Source organism: Balaenoptera physalus (assembly GCF_965194825.1).
Source record: "Balaenoptera physalus genome assembly, chromosome: 11".
Taxonomy (NCBI): domain Eukaryota; kingdom Metazoa; phylum Chordata; class Mammalia; order Artiodactyla; family Balaenopteridae; genus Balaenoptera; species Balaenoptera physalus.
In genome coordinates, this window is record NC_138896.1 from 12,874,815 (window position 1) to 12,895,761 (window position 20,947).

Consider the following 20,947-nt stretch of genomic DNA (forward strand, 5'->3'; position numbering starts at 1 on the left):
TAGGCGTCATTTCAGTGTTTTCAGCTCCTATCCATCAGCACCCCCTGATTTCACGATGTGGGCTACAGACAGTCCCAGATGTGTGCTGAGGACCACTACTTTCCTGGTCTCTCATGGAGTGTACTTTAGATTGGGAAATGGGGGGGAAAAAAAAGGCTTTTATTTCGCTATGAGATAATTTCTTAAAATAAGTTAGTTAGGCTTTTCCTAAAATAAGCAAAAATATAAATAAAAGAGGCTCCCATTAGAAATGTCTTAGTGTTCAGTAGAAAAAATGCACCCCTTTGATTTTCAGACATATGATCTCCCTGTCTGATACACTCATTTTTTTCATAAGAACATGTCTCAAAAATTGGGATCTTTCTCTGCTCTGTCGGTTTGAAAAATCTATAGTTTGCTTCCATTTTGCTCTGGTTACCTCATGGGGTTGTGGGTAGCCTGGTGAAAACCAGCAGGAAAGCAGTGACTGAGTCGATCAATAATATTTCCAAGGTAAATGATAAAATGAACCCATCATAAACCTAGTTAGTAAAATACACAAAGTGTCAGCTCCTGAGAACTTCACAGAAGGCTCTCAACAGGCGATCAGAAAGGCATCAGCCTGGGAGTCTTCCCCAAGCCGCAGTCAGGTAGGAGTTAATAACGCTTTAGTCCGATGGGTTTTGTTTTCTGTTTCACAGCTGATTTGAAATTCTCCTCAAGGACAGTGTGGAAGATGTTTAATTAAATGCATGAATTTACAAGCTTGCCCACACTGACTGCCAGGACCACTTCGTGGTGAATGCAGCTCAGGATGGTGGGAGATCTTTAGATGACCATAGCCAGACACATCCCGAAGACTGGCTCTGTGGTTCAACAGAAGCCTGATGGGAAAGTTACAGTCAGATTCAGTAACAGAGGAGGGCGGTAGGTGTGTCTAGATGTGGGGATCTAAGAAAACAGACCCCTCAAAAGCGATTATTTTAACAAGGCAGAAAACAAGTTCCCTGACAGAAACGTGGCAGGGAAAAGAGCTCAGAGAACGGGGAGAGCTGTTGGGGGGTTGGTAGCTTCAGAACGTTGTGAAAGTCTCATTAAAAACAACCACAAACACGCTTGGCCATTATCCAAATGAGTAAAAAATGGCTTTGTCTATGAGAAAAAAGAAATTAAAACTGTTCTAAGCATTACGTTTCTAGATCACAATTGTACATGAATACATTACAGTGAGGGCTCCCTGAGCCGGTTATCAGAAACACTTGTGACTCTAAAAATACACATTCCCTGTAGTTTTCCAAGATTCAGCAGATCCGTGCTGAGACCCAAGAATCTATATTTTTAAAAACTCCTCTGGTGGTTCTGGTCAGCAGCGAAGTTTGGGAACCTATGATACCAGACCCACTGGCGGCACATTAGAAACATCTGGGGAAATTTTTTAAAAAATCCTGCTGGTCAGGCTACATCCCAAGCCCACCATGTCATAAAGCCTAGGGTGGGACCAGGCATCCAAAATTTCATCCTAGGTTGAGAATCACCACTTAGACCCTAAGTTCACGTTCATTAACGTACCCGCCACCCCGGTACCTGACACACAGCAGGGCCTCCGCAATAAAGCCAGACGCATGCCGTTTCTAAAGCCTACAGACGTTCCAACTATAGAAAAACACAAATGAAATGCTGGGTTCCAGAACAATCTATGAATGTACTGAGCTCCAAATTTATTTGTCAGCCTATATGGAATTTGCTTTTATTAAACCATGCTTTTCCCAGTAAACAAAATCTAGCGGGTTTTTTTTTTTTTTTTTTTTGAGCTGTTTAGAGGATAATTTGCTATGATTCTGGGGGGCAAGAGCGCTGCAAGAAGCCCTGAGTTGCTCAAAGGCCAGCCTCTAGGTCAAGAGGGAAGCCTGGCTGGCTGGGGCCCGACGCTGTCTGGCCTGTGACAGGAACAAGAAATACTCATCCACGTCAGGCCCCCAGTTCTGATAAGCAGGGAGCTCCGTGCAGCCACGGCAGCACAGCCTCCGTGGCCACACCCTGCCGCCCGCACGCTGCTCTGTCCTGTAACGCATCTGACTTCAGCACACCCTGAGTCTCCAAATCCCCCTGTGCACGGCTTTCCTCCTTCCTCCCTCCCTTCGGCAAAGACCTCTGTTGTGTATAGCGTCACTGCCTCTAACTGGCTGCATAAAAGAGAAGGCAGGTCCGCAGCTTTTTCCCTTGGCCTGATCCAGGCTTGCTTCAGGTGGCTGAGAGCAGAATCCAGTCCACTGTGCTGTCCACGGATGCCACTGTCCTTCTACATGACCTTGACACGAAGTCCCTGTATCAGGGCACCAAGCAGTGGTAACTCAACCGCGTGGACAAACGCAGTGGCGCTTCGCTGCCGCCTTCCACACTCCCCAGTGCTGGGAACACCTACCCTTAGTGACAGGTGACGCATCTGCTGCTCTCCTGGCAGCCTCTTCTAAGTTGAGAAACCAAAAAGAGCAGCTTCAACCCTGATGGATGAGCTTGGTGGCAAAGAGGAATGTCAGCTTATGAGAAGGGCATGGCCTTTCCCTCTCTGCTCCATGAGTTCTCCCCCATCCTTTAGGCTGACCACTAGAGCTACCCCCTCTTGCCTTCTCCTGTGACTATAAGCACCCCGAGCTCCAAACACCACTCCTTAGAAACAGCAGATGAAGGGCTGACTCTGGGTGTGCCACTGATGAGGCCCACTCCTTCCTTGGGACCCCCTCTGTTTCTCCTTCCTGAGAGGTCCGACCATCACCACACCAAACTAACTAACAGGCACGCTGCCTCGAAACTTCCTCGTGCTTACATCTATGCCACTTAGAGCAAATGAAGCAAATGGCTAGATTGCTTATCTCTGGACACACGGAGACACCCAAGAAGTGATTCCCCTCCTCCTCCTATGTTTCTTGCCCACAGTGTCCACTCTTTGGACAAAAGAATCGGGGACCAAACAAATGGCACAGGTCATGGAGTTTTTACCTCTTCCTTCCTCATCCTCTTGACTTAGAAGTTTCAACATACATGTGTTTCTGACCTAACTTGGCCTTCAGTGGAAAAAAAGGTTCCACTGTTCTCTCTCATTGAGTTTCAAAGCTAAGGTGAACTGAAACAGGGCTGTATTTAATTCCCAGCATCATCTCTTTGCTGTTGGCAGTGTTCTGGGAATAGTGATATATTTTGCCCTTCAATGAATACCTTTTTCAGACTCTGTAGTCAAGGCCCAGATAATTGTTGGTATTTTCCCCATAGCGCTTTTCAATTTTCCTTGGCAGAGAGGTGGATTACATAACAAGGCCTCAGTTTCTCATTTTGTAAAAAAACTACCAAGAACAGTGTGAACTGTTCTGAAACTAAAGAATCATCAGGAGACCAAGAAAGCTGCTTGCCATGCTTTGGGGGAAAGCACATAACTTATGCAGATTACCCTAGATTATCTGATTTTTTTAAATCCTAGCATACTAACTATGTACAAACTTCTTTTGGAGCAGGTTTCTCTTCTAACAGTAGCTCAAAGACAGCAAGCTGGTTTGTAAATTAAGTATTTGTCAAACATTTTGGAGAAGATAAATTTAAGGAAACAAAATTTTGACCATATTCAGGAAGCACACTAAAAAAACCAAAAATATATGCATTTAGAGTTGATATTCCGGAGGTCTAGCTTCAGAGAGCAGGAATCATGGAATCGACTAATATAAAGGGTTGTGTGCGACTGTGAAATGGCATATAATACCGTCTCTTTTTATCTTTTTCATCAGCATCCTTAAATGCTAGTTTCAGCCTAAAGCCAAGAAACCCCAATCAATATGGAATTTATACAAATTCCACATAGGTGTATATTTTTTTTTATAGTTATTCCATTTATACACTTATCTTATAGGTGGCAAAACTGACACCCAGAGACATCATGGGTATTACCAAGGTCATATAACCTTGTTGTGTGTTTTAATGAAATGCAGAATCAGGACAAGAATTCAGTCCCTCCAACTCCTACTCCATTACACTTTTCACTCCATGCCTACCTCCCTGTGCAGAAGGTTCCTGGGGTCTAGGCTAAAGGAGCAACGGTGAGTGTGGAAGAGGTGAGAAGAATTAGTAAGGCTTAGTGATTGACTGACTTAAGCCAAAGGAATCCAGAGCGCTCAAGTGGGAATAAGAAGGGTACGATGCTATCAGATGAATGAAATAGGAAGGATGTTACTCTGGAGGAGGAGAGGATAATCGGTTTAAGACTCATTCAGCTTTACAAGGCTCCAAGACAGACACAGGCCACTCACCTGGGAGGGCAGAGAGCAGGTGAGGGGACCAGGATTTCAGAAGCAGTACTAATTACTATCCCAAGAGGGAAGCTGAGGCTGAGAGAGATACACCAAGGAGGACAGTAAAAAAAGGAAGGAGAGCAAACACCTTCTTGACCACTTTTCCTCAACAGAGGAAAAGTGGTCAAGAAGGTGGAAGAAAACTAAGACGTTAACTCTATTAAATGGAGCTGAGAAACTGAGTAAGACATGAACTAAGAAAGGCCATTGATTAGACCAGTGGTTCTCGGTCCACGCTGAACATTAGAAGCACTGGTGAGTTTCTAAAAGATACTGACTCAGAATCCAGGTTAACGACCATTGGATTAAACTGTATGACCACAGATGACTTCAAAAATAACAGTTTTATAGTCCTGCTTTAAAGGAGGAGAATGGATATATGTACTAGGTGACATCTTGAATGTGCTCTCCAGGTCCTATATTCAATGGCTACATTTGCATTATTGATTATCTTATTTTAAATTTATGTATGTCAATGGGAAATAATGTCCTTGAATAACACATTCAGCATTTGGAAACCTCATGCCTGGGATTATACTGGCTGAACCTCCCACATCATCAAGCAAGTGCTTGAATAAACAGATGGGCTTTGTACAAGTGCCCTGGGAGCCAGGGAACATCATTAGGTTTCAATTCAAGGGAAGTAAACCTCTTGGAAAATACTGTTCTTGTGGTTTGCTCCCTCTTTAACGGATTTTTAAGCCTAGGGCTCATTCATGGGAGCCCTTTAGCCAATCTCAACTCCTCTGATGGTAAACTCGGTGAGAGGTAATGCAAATCGTTATTAGTAACATGATCGCGCAGGTTTACATTTGAAGAGAGGCAGTGGAGGACCACCCCCTTCGCGCTACACACACACACAGGCACACACAGTCCTGTCTCCATCATCCCAACACATCACTGGAGTCCTTCCCTAAAGTCGAAAACTGGATTCTGGAAGAGCCCTGTCAATTTGTGATGGACCAACCCACCAAGGTAAGAAGTTTGAAGCCAGCATGTGAGAATGTCTTTACCTATTCTAAGATAAATGACTCCCAGGGACCAGGCTGCATGAAGCTAGCAGCTTCTTCAATGTCGCTGTGCATTTACAACAGGCATTTATTTTAGGTAATTAAAATGATCAATAGTTAATATTTCTCTGGGCCCCTATGGAAAGCAAGTAGTGTAATACCCAAAGCCATGAAGCATCCGAGAGGCAAGAAAAGTTAGGAAGATGGCTCTATACAGGGACATTAACTTCATAGCCAAGAGGGTACTAGTGATGATTATAAAATCCAGAGTAACATGGGGGAAAAAGAGAGGAGATAGAACTTAATGTTTCACTCAAGTTCTGTTCTGAAATAGGATTCAGAAAGGATACTGCACCATTTGGTATTAATTATTTTGGTTCGTGCACATGGCTAATTATTTCTACAGCATTTAAGATCTCTGTAAAACAAACGTAGTTTGCACATACACACCCACCTTTTAAATTAAGCCTTTTAACCCCTTTTCCAGAGCCTTGAGGAAATTTCTGATGGATTGTCTCAAGGGCAGCACTCTGGGAGTAAATGTGGATTGTAGGCTAAAAAATGTAACTGGCCGCTAAAACTTGTATAAACAAATTAATGAAAAGGACATTACAGCATTTAGGGTATAAACAAGACAACTCTTGACTTTAACTTGTAGATTTTTTTTTAATGTTCAGGAATAAATTTTATTCCCAGAAGATTCCACTGTTCTCTCTCTTCCCAAATCTCTCCTCCTCTATTCCTCCTGTTGTCTTAATGTCAGACCCACAATTCAGTTGTCCAGTTTGAACTCATTGCACGAATCCTTATATTGGAATTACCTGTGAGGCCATACTTGAGTGAGGATCTTCTGATCCTAAAGGATCAATGTTTCTGGACTCCTAGGGATCATTCACTTAAAGTGTTTCACCTTACTGAGGCTGTGTGCCCACAGCCATAAGAAAGCAGTATCACATTGCATCATTACCTGGTGAATTTGGGCGACTCTAGAAAATTCAATGGCTTCCTTTACCCTGCACCTTCCTGGTCTGACTTGTGGACGCCCTTAGTTCCCTGTAATACGCTGGCCGAGTCAGCCTTCCTGCCGACTTTCAGTACCTCATGCCCTGCAGAACTGCTAAAGCTTGCTTCAAACCAATGCACAAACTGAAGGCAACAGAGGCCGTTCTTGCCTACCCGTCCCCCATCATTAATCAGCTTGTGATGATGGAGAAACAACGCAACTAGATCTCCTGAGGATCCGAGGCCCAGCTCTCAAAACTATTTGTAAACATCTGGGGCATTATGCCCCTAAAGCAAGAAGCTAGCTCTAGTCTGGGCACTTCAGATAAAGGATAGCGCTGCCATCGGGAGACATTCCCGGGAAGTCACTCAAGTGTCCAGCCTGTCTTCACAGGCTCACACTCTCTCGTCCTGGTCCTGGTGCCCCCCCTCCCCTCCCACTGCCTTGGCCTCCATCACCACCATCATCACTTCACTCCTGCCTGGTCCCTCTCCTATTATCACCTTTCCCCTCTGGAGTGAAACAGAAGGACACTTTCCTTGCCTCTTCCTGCCAGCAGCAGGATCTTAGAGATGCTGCTTTTTTTTTTTTTTTTTTTAAATGGAGGGTGATGTTGGATAGAGAAACATGTCTGAAGCCTATGCAGTTAAACTAAGATTTCAGATCACTTTTGTCAGGATATAACGTGAAAATCGTACTCTCACTCATACTATACAAGGTTCTCTACTCATATAGATATTATACTCAGTTTATGGACAGGCTTAAATTCTAGCACTTAATTTCATCCCCTATTCATTCACTAACAAGCCTTTATTGAGTGTCTACAATGTATTAACAAGAAGTAGGACTAATAGCTAATATGTATAAAGCACTCACTACATGCTAGTGTTTTATATGGAAAGTCTCATTTAAGTAAGCACTCCCCTAGTTGCCATTATAATATTTGATTAAATGAGATGATTCATAGGTGCAAGTACAGAGCTATGTAACATATATGTGTGTAATTCCTTTGTAACTGTATCTCCCCCATTTCCATCCCACCCCTGCCTATTTTTCTCATCACCCTTACTACATTATTTCATCCTTACCAGAGTTTTTCTGGAAAAATGGATGCTTATTAGATGTCGGTTGGCCGTTCAGCTTCAGAATTACAAGTGGAAAGACATAGAAAACCTCAAGACTCTTAAGATCCCTGAGGGCAAGCAGATGTCTTTCTTCTCCCCAACCCTAATGCCCTGGCACAGTGCCTGACACATACTCGATAGGCACACGCTAAATATTTGTTACACAAATCAATTCCATGATGTGCTAAGTATCATGTCTCATAATAATCCTGAGCATTTAATAATATTTGCTGACTGGGCTATTCTGGTGCCCCACGTGCCACTGAAAGATACGAAACAAAATTCGGGGTCAATTCAAGGTTCCACTAAGAGTAAATAAAGTTTGAAATGGGACTTAAGCCAGGGTTTAAATTAGCAAAAATTAATGCTCTTTGATGTGAATTGATCTATTCAGCACGGTCAGTCTAACCCAGAAGAAGGCAAAGTTTCTCCTCCACACAGAGAATTGAGTTCCTTCTGAGATTTTTAAAGTGGAGCAAAACCGGGCGGTATGTTTCCACCTCCACCATTTAAAACTAGCTGGTTTTCACTGCATTCTCAAATTTTACCCATTTTCCCCTCCTCTTAGCCACTCCTCTCTCCATTCTAGTTTGTTTATTGGATTCACTTGGGGTGGGGAGTGGAGGCAGGAGTGAGTTTGTAAACTTTTCATTTCTCCCCAGGCAAAGGGTGACATGATGTAATTGGGGGGCCTGCTGAGATAAGTACCAGAACAAGAGTTGACGGATAAATATTGGGGTCATGACATCTGGTGAAATCTTTCTATTAAGTGACTGTGAAATACAGTAACAACCTGATATGGCCACGTCAGTGGGATTTTCTCGGGGCATCTATATCAAGCAGGCCCTAGAAATCGTTTTGATTATGAGACAATGCATTTGGCAGCAGGAGATGGCTTTAATTTCCGAGCTTAGAGCTTACAACTGTTCAGTTTACTAAATCCACCACCTAGAGTCTATTAAAGGTGGATCTCGAATGATGACTTAAGACCTCCTGGTATTTTAATTACACTCAACATTGGCCCTTGGGCAGCTGATAAAACTGAATGAAGTCAGACTATCAGAAGTACCTTATTTACAAAAAATAACTCCCCAAGTTGAATTCCTTGTATTTGATGAAGGGGGGGGGGCACCATTTTTGAAATGATTTCATGCCAAAGTTCTGGATATTTTTAGGTTGTAAGACAAAGGCATGGTTATCCCCCAATAGCCCAATAGAAAGTGTGGCACTGCATGAATACCATGCTGTTCATGAGTGTAATCTTCTACCTACACCCCACTATTCATTAGAAAGTGATCCATTCATTGAGATCATTCAACAAACACTGTAAGGGCCGGGAAGAACAATAGGGTCATGGGATATGAAGTAGAATATGACCTGGTGCCTTGTGTCCTTCAAAGAGCCTCCCATCAGGAAGTGGGGAGAGAGGGCACGACTGATGATTACTGCCCAAATCTTCCCAGCACGATGGTGCGAAGCTAGGGGTGTACATGTCGTGGATCGAAAACACAGGTGTGTCGTAAATCAGCACAGAGTTTTTAAAAACAGTATTAACAAGGAGGACTAACACTGCACTATTGGTTTTCAAAGTGCTTATTCTTCCTTCTGCTTTGTACTAGAGAAACATCAAAATGACACTGCAGGGGCTTAACCTCCCTACATCTGTTACTAGAAGAAAATTACAACATAATTGGAAAACCTCTTGACAAAGTATTTTATTTCTCATCGGTTTTCCAATTCTAATCAATTCATAGCACTGACTACAGTCAGAGTACATTCAAACTTGCAAACTGTTTACAAGCAGCGTTTAGGTGAGACAATGGAAATCCTTACTGCATCCAAAAAACCTGAAATGATCTCATATTTAATAATTACCTTTTCTTTTCCTTCCTTTCCTCCTGCTGTAGAAACTTCCTGCTGCTTCTCCACACTGATGTAGAATTACTTCTGTCTGAGTCTAGATATTAATCATCTCCACTTACATACCTGCCTGTGATGGGTCCTTTCAGAGTCCCCCATATGCACCATCCCCATCTACACCAAAGCGAAAAAAAATTATTGTCTGCTTACTTATTTGTTCCCCTGACTTACAACTCACTCTGACCTCTTCTCAGCATCAGGGACTGTGTTTATTTTTGTAGCTAAATCTTGGTCGGACCAATAGCAACATTAAAAAAAAAAACCAAAAACTCAGATGTCTACCTTTTATTCCCCATGAAGCCTTGTTGATATGGAAAGGGGACCCTTTGCAGTGAGTTTTCATGACATGTCTGCCTGTTTAAAACAGTAGCATCGACATATATACACTACTGAATGTAAAACAGTTAGCTAGTGGGAAGCAGCAGCATAGCACAGGGAGATCAACTCGGTACTTTGTGATGACCTAGCGGGGTGGGATAGGGAGGGTGGGAGGGAGGGGATGTGGGGACGTATGTATACATATGGCTGATTCGCTTTGGTATAGACAGAAACTAACACAGTATTGTGAAGCAATTATACTTCAATAAAGATCTATAAAAAAAACCCACCAACAACAGCAATAATGACAATTCTAACACCACCTCCACCTGCCTGACCACATGTCTTCCTGGAGGCTAGCCAGATACTGGCAGTTTCCTAGGAAACAACATTACACCACACAGCAAAACCACATTAATTCAGAACCCTCCACCTAGCTAAACTCGGGCTCTGGCATCCTATGAGCTGACCTCTTAGCTATAATCAGGAGCACAAACGGACTTAGAATATAACAAAAGCGACTCCTGGATGTTGTAGGTTGATCAAGAATCTCAGAGACACTTAAAAATATAAATGCACTGAATAAAACAGACCCAAACCTCCAAGCATCCCACGTGTAATATATTCACAAACATCCTGTGGAGATTCTGGCTCAGAATAGAAGAGTCCTGGTTTTAATTAGCTACTAAAATGGAGGACTGACTTTAAAAAGTACAAACGTGTGATTTCTTTTTTCACTTTGACTTTCAAGAACGATCTTACGCATACAGTCCAAACCAGAGAGTTGTAACTCTTAGTGACTTTCTCTCTCAGTTATCCTGGGGGAATCTTCCTGCCCTCCTCAGCCACCATGCCTGTTTTAACAGACAAGCCATGTAGCATAACACAACAGTGTTGCAATTATTAGTAACCTTAGCAGGTACACGCAACTCTCATGGAAAGCATACATTTCCTTGTGACTATTAATCATGTGAAGTGTTGACAATGTGGGATAACATCGTGTATGTTGACCCTGGGGAGGGAGATGGGGGGAGAGACTGGGCAGCTCTAAATTGCTGAGTGACTGTGTTTATATACATCGCACCTAGCAGGAAATATTTAGTTTCTGATGCACACACACAAATCAACCGAAGGATTCTGATCTAGGCTTGAAAACACAATCTCAGGTCTAAAAAAATGGGGCAAAGCCAATGAAGGCATATAGTTCAAGTTGCCTGATTTTATACACTTGGTATACACTAAAATTTGATTGCATAGGTCAAATTTTCCCAGAAATGTGAAATCATGCCCTTCTGAGCTCAAAACTTGTGGCTAATCATTGCTTATCCCAACATTCATTCTCCTCACTTTTCTTAGAAGTAGAAACCTTGATTTTGAATGGACATATCTCTGCCCAGCTGAAAGGCTTATCTTCATCATCCCTTGCAGCTAGGTGTACTGAGACTCAATTCTAGCTGACATGAAGTAAACAAAAATGTGGTATGATACCTCTTGCAAGTATCTTTGAAAAGGTGGCCTTTCTTTTCCCTTCCTTCTTCCTGGAATGCTAATGTAAAGGCTGGAGCTTAAGCAGCCATTTTGTACATGAGAGATACACAAAGGATGGCAAAACAGAAAAGATAGGATTGGGTCCCCGTGCCTGGTTAGCTGCCATATCTGTCCTGGAATCCTACCTCCCAACCTCTTTTATGTGAGAAAAATACATGTCTAATTTTCTTAGCCTTTGTGTGTGTGTGTTGCGGGGATGGCATGGAACTGCACCTAATCCTGTTACAAATAGACCTTAGAGGTCATAATAGACTTCATTTTACAGATAAGGAAACTAATGATTAAAGATCAACATTGATAAATGTCTCAATCAGGGAAGCAGTGTTGGCAAATTAATTACACTTCTGTTTAATCTTCTACTTCTAAAGATAGATGATGGAAGTTCTATTTTATATGCCCATCAGTATCTGTTAAATGAAAGTAGTTTTACATTTCACATGTCTCTGAATTTCTGAACCTCCAAGGTTTTCCAATTGGCACATCTAATCCCAAATCACACATACTCAAGGAATAAGATATTAAACAATACAAAATGTAAAGAGAGGGCTTCCCTGGTGGCACAGTGGTTAAGAATCCGCCTGCCAATGCAGGGGACATGGGTTTGAGCCCTGGTCCGGGAAGATTCCACATGCCGCGGTGCAACTAAGCCTGTGTGCCACAACTACTGAGCCTGTGCGCCACAATTACTGAGCCCACCTGCCACAACTACTGAAGCCTGCGTGCCTAGAGCCTGTGCTCCGCAACAAGAGAAGCCACTGCAATGAGAAGCCCACACACTGCAACGAAGAGTAGCCCCCACTCTCCACAACTAGAGAGAGCCCGCATGCAGCAACGAAGACCCAATGCAGCCAAAAATAAATAAATTAAATTAAAAAAAAAATGTAAAGAGGCATAGGAATGAATAGACTTGAGAAGTTTTTCTTTCCTGTTATGTTAACTGGCACATGTCTTAATCTGCATCTTAGTACATAAATCTATAAAACTGTATTAATTTGCACTGATGTTTTAGAGAGGGCTAAATGAAGATTTTCAAATTTGGGGGATGAGTCAGTATCTGAAATGTTAAAAAAAGTATCTTCATTTCAGATGCAGACATAGAGAATGGACTTGAGGACCCGGGGAGGGGGAAGGGTAAGCTGGGACAAAGTAAGAGAGTGGCATGGACATATATGCACTACCAAATGTAAAATAGATAGCTAGTGGGAAGCAGCCGCATAGCACAGGGAGATCAGCTCGGTGCTCTGTGTCTACCTAGATGGGTGGGATAGGGAGGGTAGGAGGGAGACGCAAGAGGGAGGAGATATGGGGATACATGTTTATGTATAGCTGATTCACTTTGTTACACAGCAGAAACTAACACACCATTGTAAAGCAATTATACTGCAATAAAGATGTTAATAAATAAAGTACAGTTTATGCTGGAGATGAGAGGCTTCCCTAATGTGGAAGAATATTAGGACAGGCCCTAAAAATTCTGTCTTTAATGGCATCCATGAGGCCCACAGCCTCAGATTAGTGTTGAATCACTAGCTCCTTTGCGGAATAAGAATGTTAATATTTGTTGGGACCAAGGGGTTTATGTAGCTACTGTGCTGGGCTCCATAAGCTTGACTGCTTTTTATGCATCTCACACAAAGTGAAACAATAAAGTCTTTTTGAAAATTAAAAAAAAAAGTATCTTTATTTCAATATGCGTGCAAGACAATCAATATACTGTAGCTGTAAAACACAGTCCCGGGTGCTTTTACAGAATAACCCTCTGAAACTAACGGATATTACTAAACTGACAAAACTCACTAGATTCAATTAATGAGAAAAAATAAACTAACTGCTTTTACCTGGGGAAGCCGCATACCCCCGGCCTACAATCTTCACTTCTACAAATCACTCTATGGTCATTAAAAATAGAAGGACGCTTTCCCCCTTGATGTTACAGTAACTTCAAATTGTCTACGTAGTCTTCTAAAACTCCTCTTATTTTAAAATATTCAAAACAAAAATTGTAACAGAGGGATGGGCAATATGTGGTTTCCCCTATTCTGCTCCACCTCCAGTAATATCTCTGCCTACTCCCAAGGACAAATAAACCCAATATCCAACAGAGTACTTTTTGTCCCCTAGATATGGCCCCAAAGTTTGGAAGAACAATGTGCATCCTTGCAAATAAAAGGCATGCGCCATGGAGTAGCAGAGTCATAATCTTGCACTGCGTGATCAGTTTTACTTACTTGGTGAATGCCCATAGGTGGGGTTAACCTCTAACATTTGGGTGCATCTACTGTTTCACTCTTGGCTTCTGAGCAACTACAGACATTTAAAGATGTACAAAAGGGCATAAGTCTTCAGTAACCTCCACCCTCCACAAGCATCTCTGATCATCTCCAACGCCTGCTTAAATTCTAGCTTACCTTAAAGATAAACTGCCCTTCTTTATTTCATTCCACCAGGACGGAATCCTTTACTGGAGACTATTTGCTTTGGAAAATGAGTTTTCCCTACTTCTGCGAAGGATGACTGCTGTGTATTATGGTCTCTGAAATAACGGAAACCAAGAAATCACCTGTCATGAACTATGAGGCTATTAGTTATGAAGAGCAATATTGATATTTACCTTCTGACTCGTCATGCTGGAGGGCAAAGCAGAAAAAACCTGGATTTCCCTGATTTCTGTGCCAAGATAAAGAAACCAGCTGCATCTCACCTCTTCTACCTTTTTAGACGGGGAAATAATGTCAGTGGTGATAACGATGTCGTGATTGCCATTCAAAGCACTTTCACATGATTATCTGACTTGCTCCTTGCAGGAATCCTGCACGAGGTGGGTGTTATGAATACTATAATGTCCAGAAGAGAGAACGGATGCAGAAGGTTAAATGATATGCTCCAGGCAACCCAAAAGGAGAAGAGCAGAGCTGCTGCTTCCACAGTCAAGTTCAGGAAGAGCAGTTCTTTCCACGTTAACCACTTATCCGACCCCTCTACCCCCGCCGGACATAGTTTTTAAATGCAACTGGTTTTCATTTGGGTCTGCTCTTTTCTTCACTAGTAACAATCAAAGCTCTGAAAGGTACAGCTCTATTAAAGAACAGAAGCTGCTGAAACTGCTTTCCTATTGGTTTTATAAAGTTTCAAGAGCAAACATTAAAAACTGAGTAATGTCCTAAAAAGAACGAGCACACAAAGATGGTCTTAAGAAAAGTTGAGACAGCCATGAGGGAAGAAATAACAGGTTTTTTTTCAGATGTCTAGGTTATCACCAAAACTAATATTTGTAATGTAGAACTAAAATATTTTTGTTTTTTCTGACCTAAAAATAAAATGTGCTCATATTTAGAAATACAGAAACTTTAAAAATATAAAAATTGCTCATAACCCCACCAACCTGATATATCCATTATTTACATTTTGATTATTTTTGGCATGTATACGCATAAAATATATAATGTGTATACATAATGTATAATATATATAATGTATATACATATTTAAAGCTCACATTTACCCATGTATATTTACAGAATTAGAATAATTCTGAATACATAGTTTTAAATTCTACTTTCTTTCACTGAACACTGTATCATAATCCGAATTACAAGATGGAATCAACTATTTTTTAAAACTAGTTAAAGACAAAATAAAACTGGAAAAACCTTACAGTACAGTTTGCAACTAATTGTCGAAAGCCCTTGGTAAGTAATTTTGGCATACAAATTAATGGAGCTAAGTCTTAATCAGCAAGTACTGACTGAATCCAAAGCAGCTGGAATCTTTCAGAGAGGCAGGCTTGGGGATATGATAGCAGGTAAGGCAGAGTCCCTGATGCTGGGAGCTTACATTCTAGAGTCTCAGAAATCAGGGAAATACCGCATATTTGAGTGAACTGGGCTCTATCTGCGTTCACACTACCTGGAAAGAATGGTTTTGCAAAGCAAATGAATGGTATAAACCATACTCTAAGAATAACACTTACAAGAAGGAACCATAATCACTTTAAAAATATCCAACTGCACACACATATTTCGTTAATTACAAATGAATGTCACTCAAGCACCTATATATGCTAAATATGGGCTAATACGGGAACTAAAAATGACGGAGTTACACTCTTTTTATGCTTCTGACTTTCTCTAAGCATGTGTGAATAAGTGAGGATTTGCTGCACCAAAAAAACTTACGATCTTTGCAGATGTTAATATTTCTAATGAACACTAGTCCCATTTCAGCTGGTCAGGTAAGAGGAAACATGATAGCAAAAGATATAAAATATGCTGATCTGTTCTTCAAAGCACCAATATTTAAACTGAAGTGACAGAAGTGTTTTAATTTGGTTTAATCCTAGGTGTCTAAAGAGGTCCCAGAAATTTACACATTACTCCTTTCTCTGCTGGACCACGTGATATTGCAAAATTTCTGTAATATAATGACTGTTTGATTAAATCCAGGGCAGGCCAGATTCAGTAGCCAGTTATCTCTACATAATATTGTTGATACACATTTTCTTAAATCACATTTTCTTAAAGTCAACCAGTCAAAGCATTTGGCAAACCGGACCTACTTCTCTCTTATAAAACTGGAAGGAATATCAGAAAAACAGCAAGTTGAGCATCTCAATGAATGCCAAGAAGAAGGCTGTGCTTTGGAAGAAAGGTTGGCATGGAGCCTGGATCTTCCCATGTCCCTGGCCTCCTCAGACCTAGGGCCATACCAATGAGAAAGAAGAGAAAGGCAATTAAGAGAAGCAGAAGATATGGAGAGAAAGAAGAGAATGAAAAAGAAGTTGAGAGAGAACAAGAGAGAAACTCACAGGTGGAAGACATGGGTGAGCTAGGAAGAAACTGCAAAGAGGTAAATCCCTCCAATACAGAAATGCAGTAACTCCACTTAGTCCATCATACATTTAGCCCCAAACCTCCCCATTTGGAGAAAGTGGATTCCATTTGGCAATGGCTGGCAGTAACTGTCATGTCTGAGATGCTGAGGGCCCATGTATGCAACCCATTGACTCCTTTATGGTGGTATTTAATAGCCAAGACTCTGAAAATGTGGCTGGGGTAGGAGTAGAGAAGGTAGGGATGAGACCTTCCTATGGCAGGAAGGGGGGCATGTGATATGATGTTGGACAAGAGGTCCAAGTGGATGTCCTGGTCTTGCCACCTAAGCCACTTCTGTTTAAGGCTCAATCTAGTCCTGGAAATCTGCAACCATCACTTGTATTCTTATATCCACTACGGCTTGACAGTACAGTTCTACTTACAGATGATCTGGCCACCACTTAAAAAGGATCTAACATTACTTGTTTGTGCCTTAGTTTTTCCATTTATACAACTGTCATTTTATTTTCTATCTGCCTCATGGGAATGTTGATGTGCACCAGCAAAAGGCAATTATTAGCAACAGGTAAGTGAAAGGTAAATGACAAAGAAACCTTTTGATCAGTCCCACCCACATTTCTGGGGAGATGAATCCAGCCCATTCCCGGAGGTGGTTTGGAAGCCACTTCTTTATGAGGTTAATGGCATCACACCCAGGTTAGGCCTGCTTCTCCCCTCTATGTCCATATGAACTTTGTAGCGCTTTTCCTATTGCTGATAACAACCTAGTTACACAGTGACATGTAATATCAGTGTTTGTCTACAAATAGACAACACTGCACATGAACCACAATGACGGAAACCATGTGATAACATCGTTAATGATATTTGAACGATGTAGCAATCACTCGATAAACAAATTCCTTAGAAGTTGCTCTGCACCTAGAAGACACCAGAAGCTTTTAGGGTGGGGGCAGGGGAAAAAAAGAAAAAAGACGGTGTCCCTGTTAAAAAGGAGTTTACGGACCAGTTGGAAAAAATAAGGCTCCCACGTAACAAAATCAGAGGACAAAATTATATTCGGTTAAGTGCAAAATTGCAGAGTACAGTCAATTAGCAAGGTAGAAGGTGTATTAGAAGAAACAGTAGCTTAACAACTTCTCTTACTATAAAACCACAGTGCAAGTCGGCTTAAGCATCATATCTGGTTCCCCACAACTGATTAACCTGAAAATGGTTTAGCACAACACTAATCCTTTAACAATCTATAAATACCTCCTATAATAAGTTCCACAGAGCCCTTTCTTGGATTCATAGCGATGAGGCACCTCTAGCACGTTCTTCGATGCTTGTTTTAATGAGCACCTCTGGACCTTAATGAAATATCATAGGTCCAAGTGAGCATCAATTACAGAGAAAACGTCTCAAGAGGTATAAATGGTGATGCATCAACAATGGCACGCTACCGCGGGTTAGCAGTGTTGAAAGGATGCTGTGAGGTCGGAAGGTAAATGTGCCCTAAAGATCAGCAGCTCCCACCTCTGTCTGACGTGGAGATAAGCTGCTGCATGAGATAAAAGGAGGACACCCCAGCACACAAATATTACGGGAATACTGCTGAAGAAGAAACTCTGAAAGAAAAGAAATACATCTGTTCAACATAGAATACCTTTGGTGAAACCTGCATGTTTTCTTCCATTTTTCCAAGGCAAAGAGCAGAGCGGAGCATTAGCCAGAACCCCTGAAAACTGTCGAATTTTGCAGAAATGCAAACAGCCTGACCGCCTGCGTGGCAGCAGTGAGCCCTGCTAACTCTCCTTCCCGAGAACACTTCTTGGGCAGGCAGAGAAAAGGCACCCACTCTCCCACATACCTGGCGATGTGGCAGAAGTGCCACAGAGGACAGAGGATGAGAAAGGCTGATCAAGCCAGGACAGTTCCCCACCCCCAGCAAACAAAGCCCAGATGTGCTCAGACCCCAACACCACATCAAAAGAACACCAAGGAGAAAGGGGTACTAAGGAAAGCTCCTGGATTATCAGGAAGGCACGAGGACTTGGAAAGGATACATTATTGCCCAGGTTCAACTTCTCTGATTCCCCTGACTAAGCCATCTTCAACAGAAAACTCTTTTTTTTTTTTTTTCCCAAGCACAAATAAACTTTAAGAACTACAGCCCTGTTGCTTAGGGTCCAAAGGAAATATCTTCAGAAAAAGTGTCTCTAAGGACACAGCTGTCAACGATTCTGCAATTCCTTTTATCTACTACAGATGCTAATGTGTATCCCCAGCCCACCAAATGTCCCTCGTGCCTGGTTACAAAAATAGGAGAATTTAAAAATTCTTTATTCTTCATTCTCTCACCCTGATGATCACGGCAGTTTCTGGGGAGGAACGCTTTAATCAATTTTGGATCCTGAGAAAGGCTGGGCAGTATGAACTCCTTGTGATTTGTAAATAAATGCTGCGTAAATTCCCCTGATAATGTTTGTATCTTGGTTTGTTTTCCTGTTTATTGCCCTCCTATGATTGTTAATAATTTAAGGACTCTCTCTAACCCGGGTTCAGCCATCTGTGCCCTGTTCTGATATGGGTCGGCCTCACTCATATTAGACCAACATTGATTCGAGAATCAAAATAGTTCAAGCTACTTGCCTAGGAAAATATACTCCCTTGTGAATATATTCCACGGCCTCTATGTTTCCTTCTGCTACAAGAGAAAAGACTGACTAGGGAAAGAAAAAAAAAAAAAAAGCCTGACCAAAATGGACTCTCTGTCCAATTAGCTACAGAGTTTCCAACAGGGTTTTACTTCAGACACTGTGCAATTTAATGCTCTCCACAACCCCTGGGCACTGGTGTTTCCTGCCTCCAAAGCACGGCTGCCTGCAGGACGGCACATGGAACGCTAATAGCACACTTATTATTAGATTTTCTGCATGGTTACATAAGCCTACAAAAGGGGAAAATGTAAATGATTCCGGAAGATATTCTTCATGTGGTTCTCATGAAATCTTTAATATCTTAAGACTTAGAAAGAACCCTCCTGGCAAGATACAATCAATTTTCATGCTTCATTAGGAAAAAAAAGTCCTTTCAGTAATGTCAAGGAAATGGCTATAGACAAAAGAGGAAAAAATTACGCCCTGGACGGAACAAAACCCCAAGGCACTTTGGACTAAATCCTTCCTTCATGCCCACAGCATATTGGAAGTGAAAAGGAATATTCGCTTGGGGTCTGTGGGGATTGTATTTGGACTAGTCTGTCTACCCACAGGATTTCACTTAATCCAGTGGAACTCGTTATCGATCAGCCAATTTTTTATGAATCTGAATAGACTGTAGGTTAAACCGACCACAGTGTGCCCTCCAAAAAAAAATAACCCACATTGCAGTGACATGAAGGAAACAGCCAACGTAGAGCTTGTGGATGAGAAGGGGCTGGAGGGAGACCCCCATACGCTGAGTTTCTTCAAAGGTAAACAAGTAGATCACACCAGTGTATTACCTTCCTTTTAATTTAAAAACTATAGCTCTTCCAGACACACTTTCCCTTTATTTCTTCAAAACCAGGAATACAAAAATACATTTTTTAAGAATGCCATTCACATTATGTTTTCTACCACTTGAATAATTGTTGGCAAACTCTGAATTCCGCCCCTCCCCCCTTTTTGTTTAAACCAGATATTGACACCAAATTCTACTTTTTGGTCTCAAAATAACCTGTCTTTAGAATTGTTCAATTTAAAAGCATTGTCATACTGTAGTTACATTCACTCAAGGAAGTTACTGTGCACAGGGAATGGTAGACATTCCTGAAAGGTGAAAAACGAACACAGAAATACCTGCCATCTAGGCTAGGGACCTAGCCAGCTAGTTTCAAAATTGTTTCATTCATTCATTCATTCATTCATTCATTCACTCACTCACTCACTCACTCACACGAGTGCTCCCATCAACTGATTTCCAGTATCCTCAAGAATTATACCATAAAAATCCCTGCATATTTAAATAAATAAAATCAACAGAGGCCATATTTATAACTGCAAATAAAAAAAGCAACATGATCACTATTTCTGCCAAAAGCCAAAAAATATGTCGACTTCAAATGAAGTAAGTTTGAAGCCATTCCACTGGACTGGACTGAACAAGGCACCGGCTTAAAAGGCTTCTGTGGGCAAGTCAGCTGACTGGTCCACATGATCACGTTCAATTCGCACAATCGCTCCTTTCCTGATACTGCTCTTCCTATCGGCAAAGACTTAAAGCCAAAGGACTTGCCTTTCTTGAAAATTAAGTACAGAGTTTGAAAAGAGCTTCCTACCTCCCACTGTCCCTCCAATCACCAAGAACCTACTGGAGTCAGAATATACTGGCTTCTGAGGTGCTGGAGGGTCACAGGTGGACAGGTTATACTTCCTGTTCTCCAAGAGCCTGCAGGCGTGTCGGGGAGACAGACACCAAAAAAACCTGTCCCAGCACATCGCCAGCAACGCTACTCCAGGGCAGGGGGAACAGTGCTCTGAGCGGAGAGAGGAAAAAAGACTGTGCAGGAACAGGCAGCGAGAGGGGCTGCCGCTGGGAACAGAGAAGACAAGATCTATACCTGAATCTGGGAAGATGAGCAGTCACGAGAGAGAGGACCGCATTTCCACAACCAGGGAGGAATGCATGTAAAACAGTGACGGCAGAAGACGGTGCAGTAGGCTTGGGGAATGGTATGGGATTTCCCAGGGCTAGGTGAGTTACAGCTCTGTTGAAAGGAAGCATCATCATAAATCACAGTGTATATATGGAAAAGGAGAAGCGATTTAGCTCACTTGGAGACAGTGAAGCCCTAAACACCTTCCACCTACTCCCTGATGGGGAGGGTAATCTCGCGGACCCTTGGCTCTGGCTA

At 41.9% G+C, this 20,947-nt stretch overlaps 1 protein-coding gene and 1 long non-coding RNA gene across 6 annotated transcripts in view; both read right to left on the reverse strand.

Annotated features, from left to right (window-relative positions):
* Positions 1–20,947, reverse strand: part of LOC309638869 — a 344,192-nt gene that overhangs the window by 212,712 nt on the left and 110,533 nt on the right. The gene's annotated exons all lie outside the window — the stretch shown is intronic.
* ATXN1 (ataxin 1) overlaps positions 1–20,947 on the reverse strand; it is a 387,507-nt gene that overhangs the window by 35,216 nt on the left and 331,344 nt on the right. Inside the window, exon 8 of one of the 5 annotated variants that reach the window (XR_014251303.1) lies at positions 9,470–9,484. The exons of the other annotated variants lie outside the window; for them this stretch is intronic. The gene's annotated coding sequence lies outside the window, so the exon portion shown is untranslated. Of the gene's footprint in view, positions 1–9,469; positions 9,485–20,947 lie in introns of those variants that run through there. 5 annotated transcript variants of the gene reach the window in all.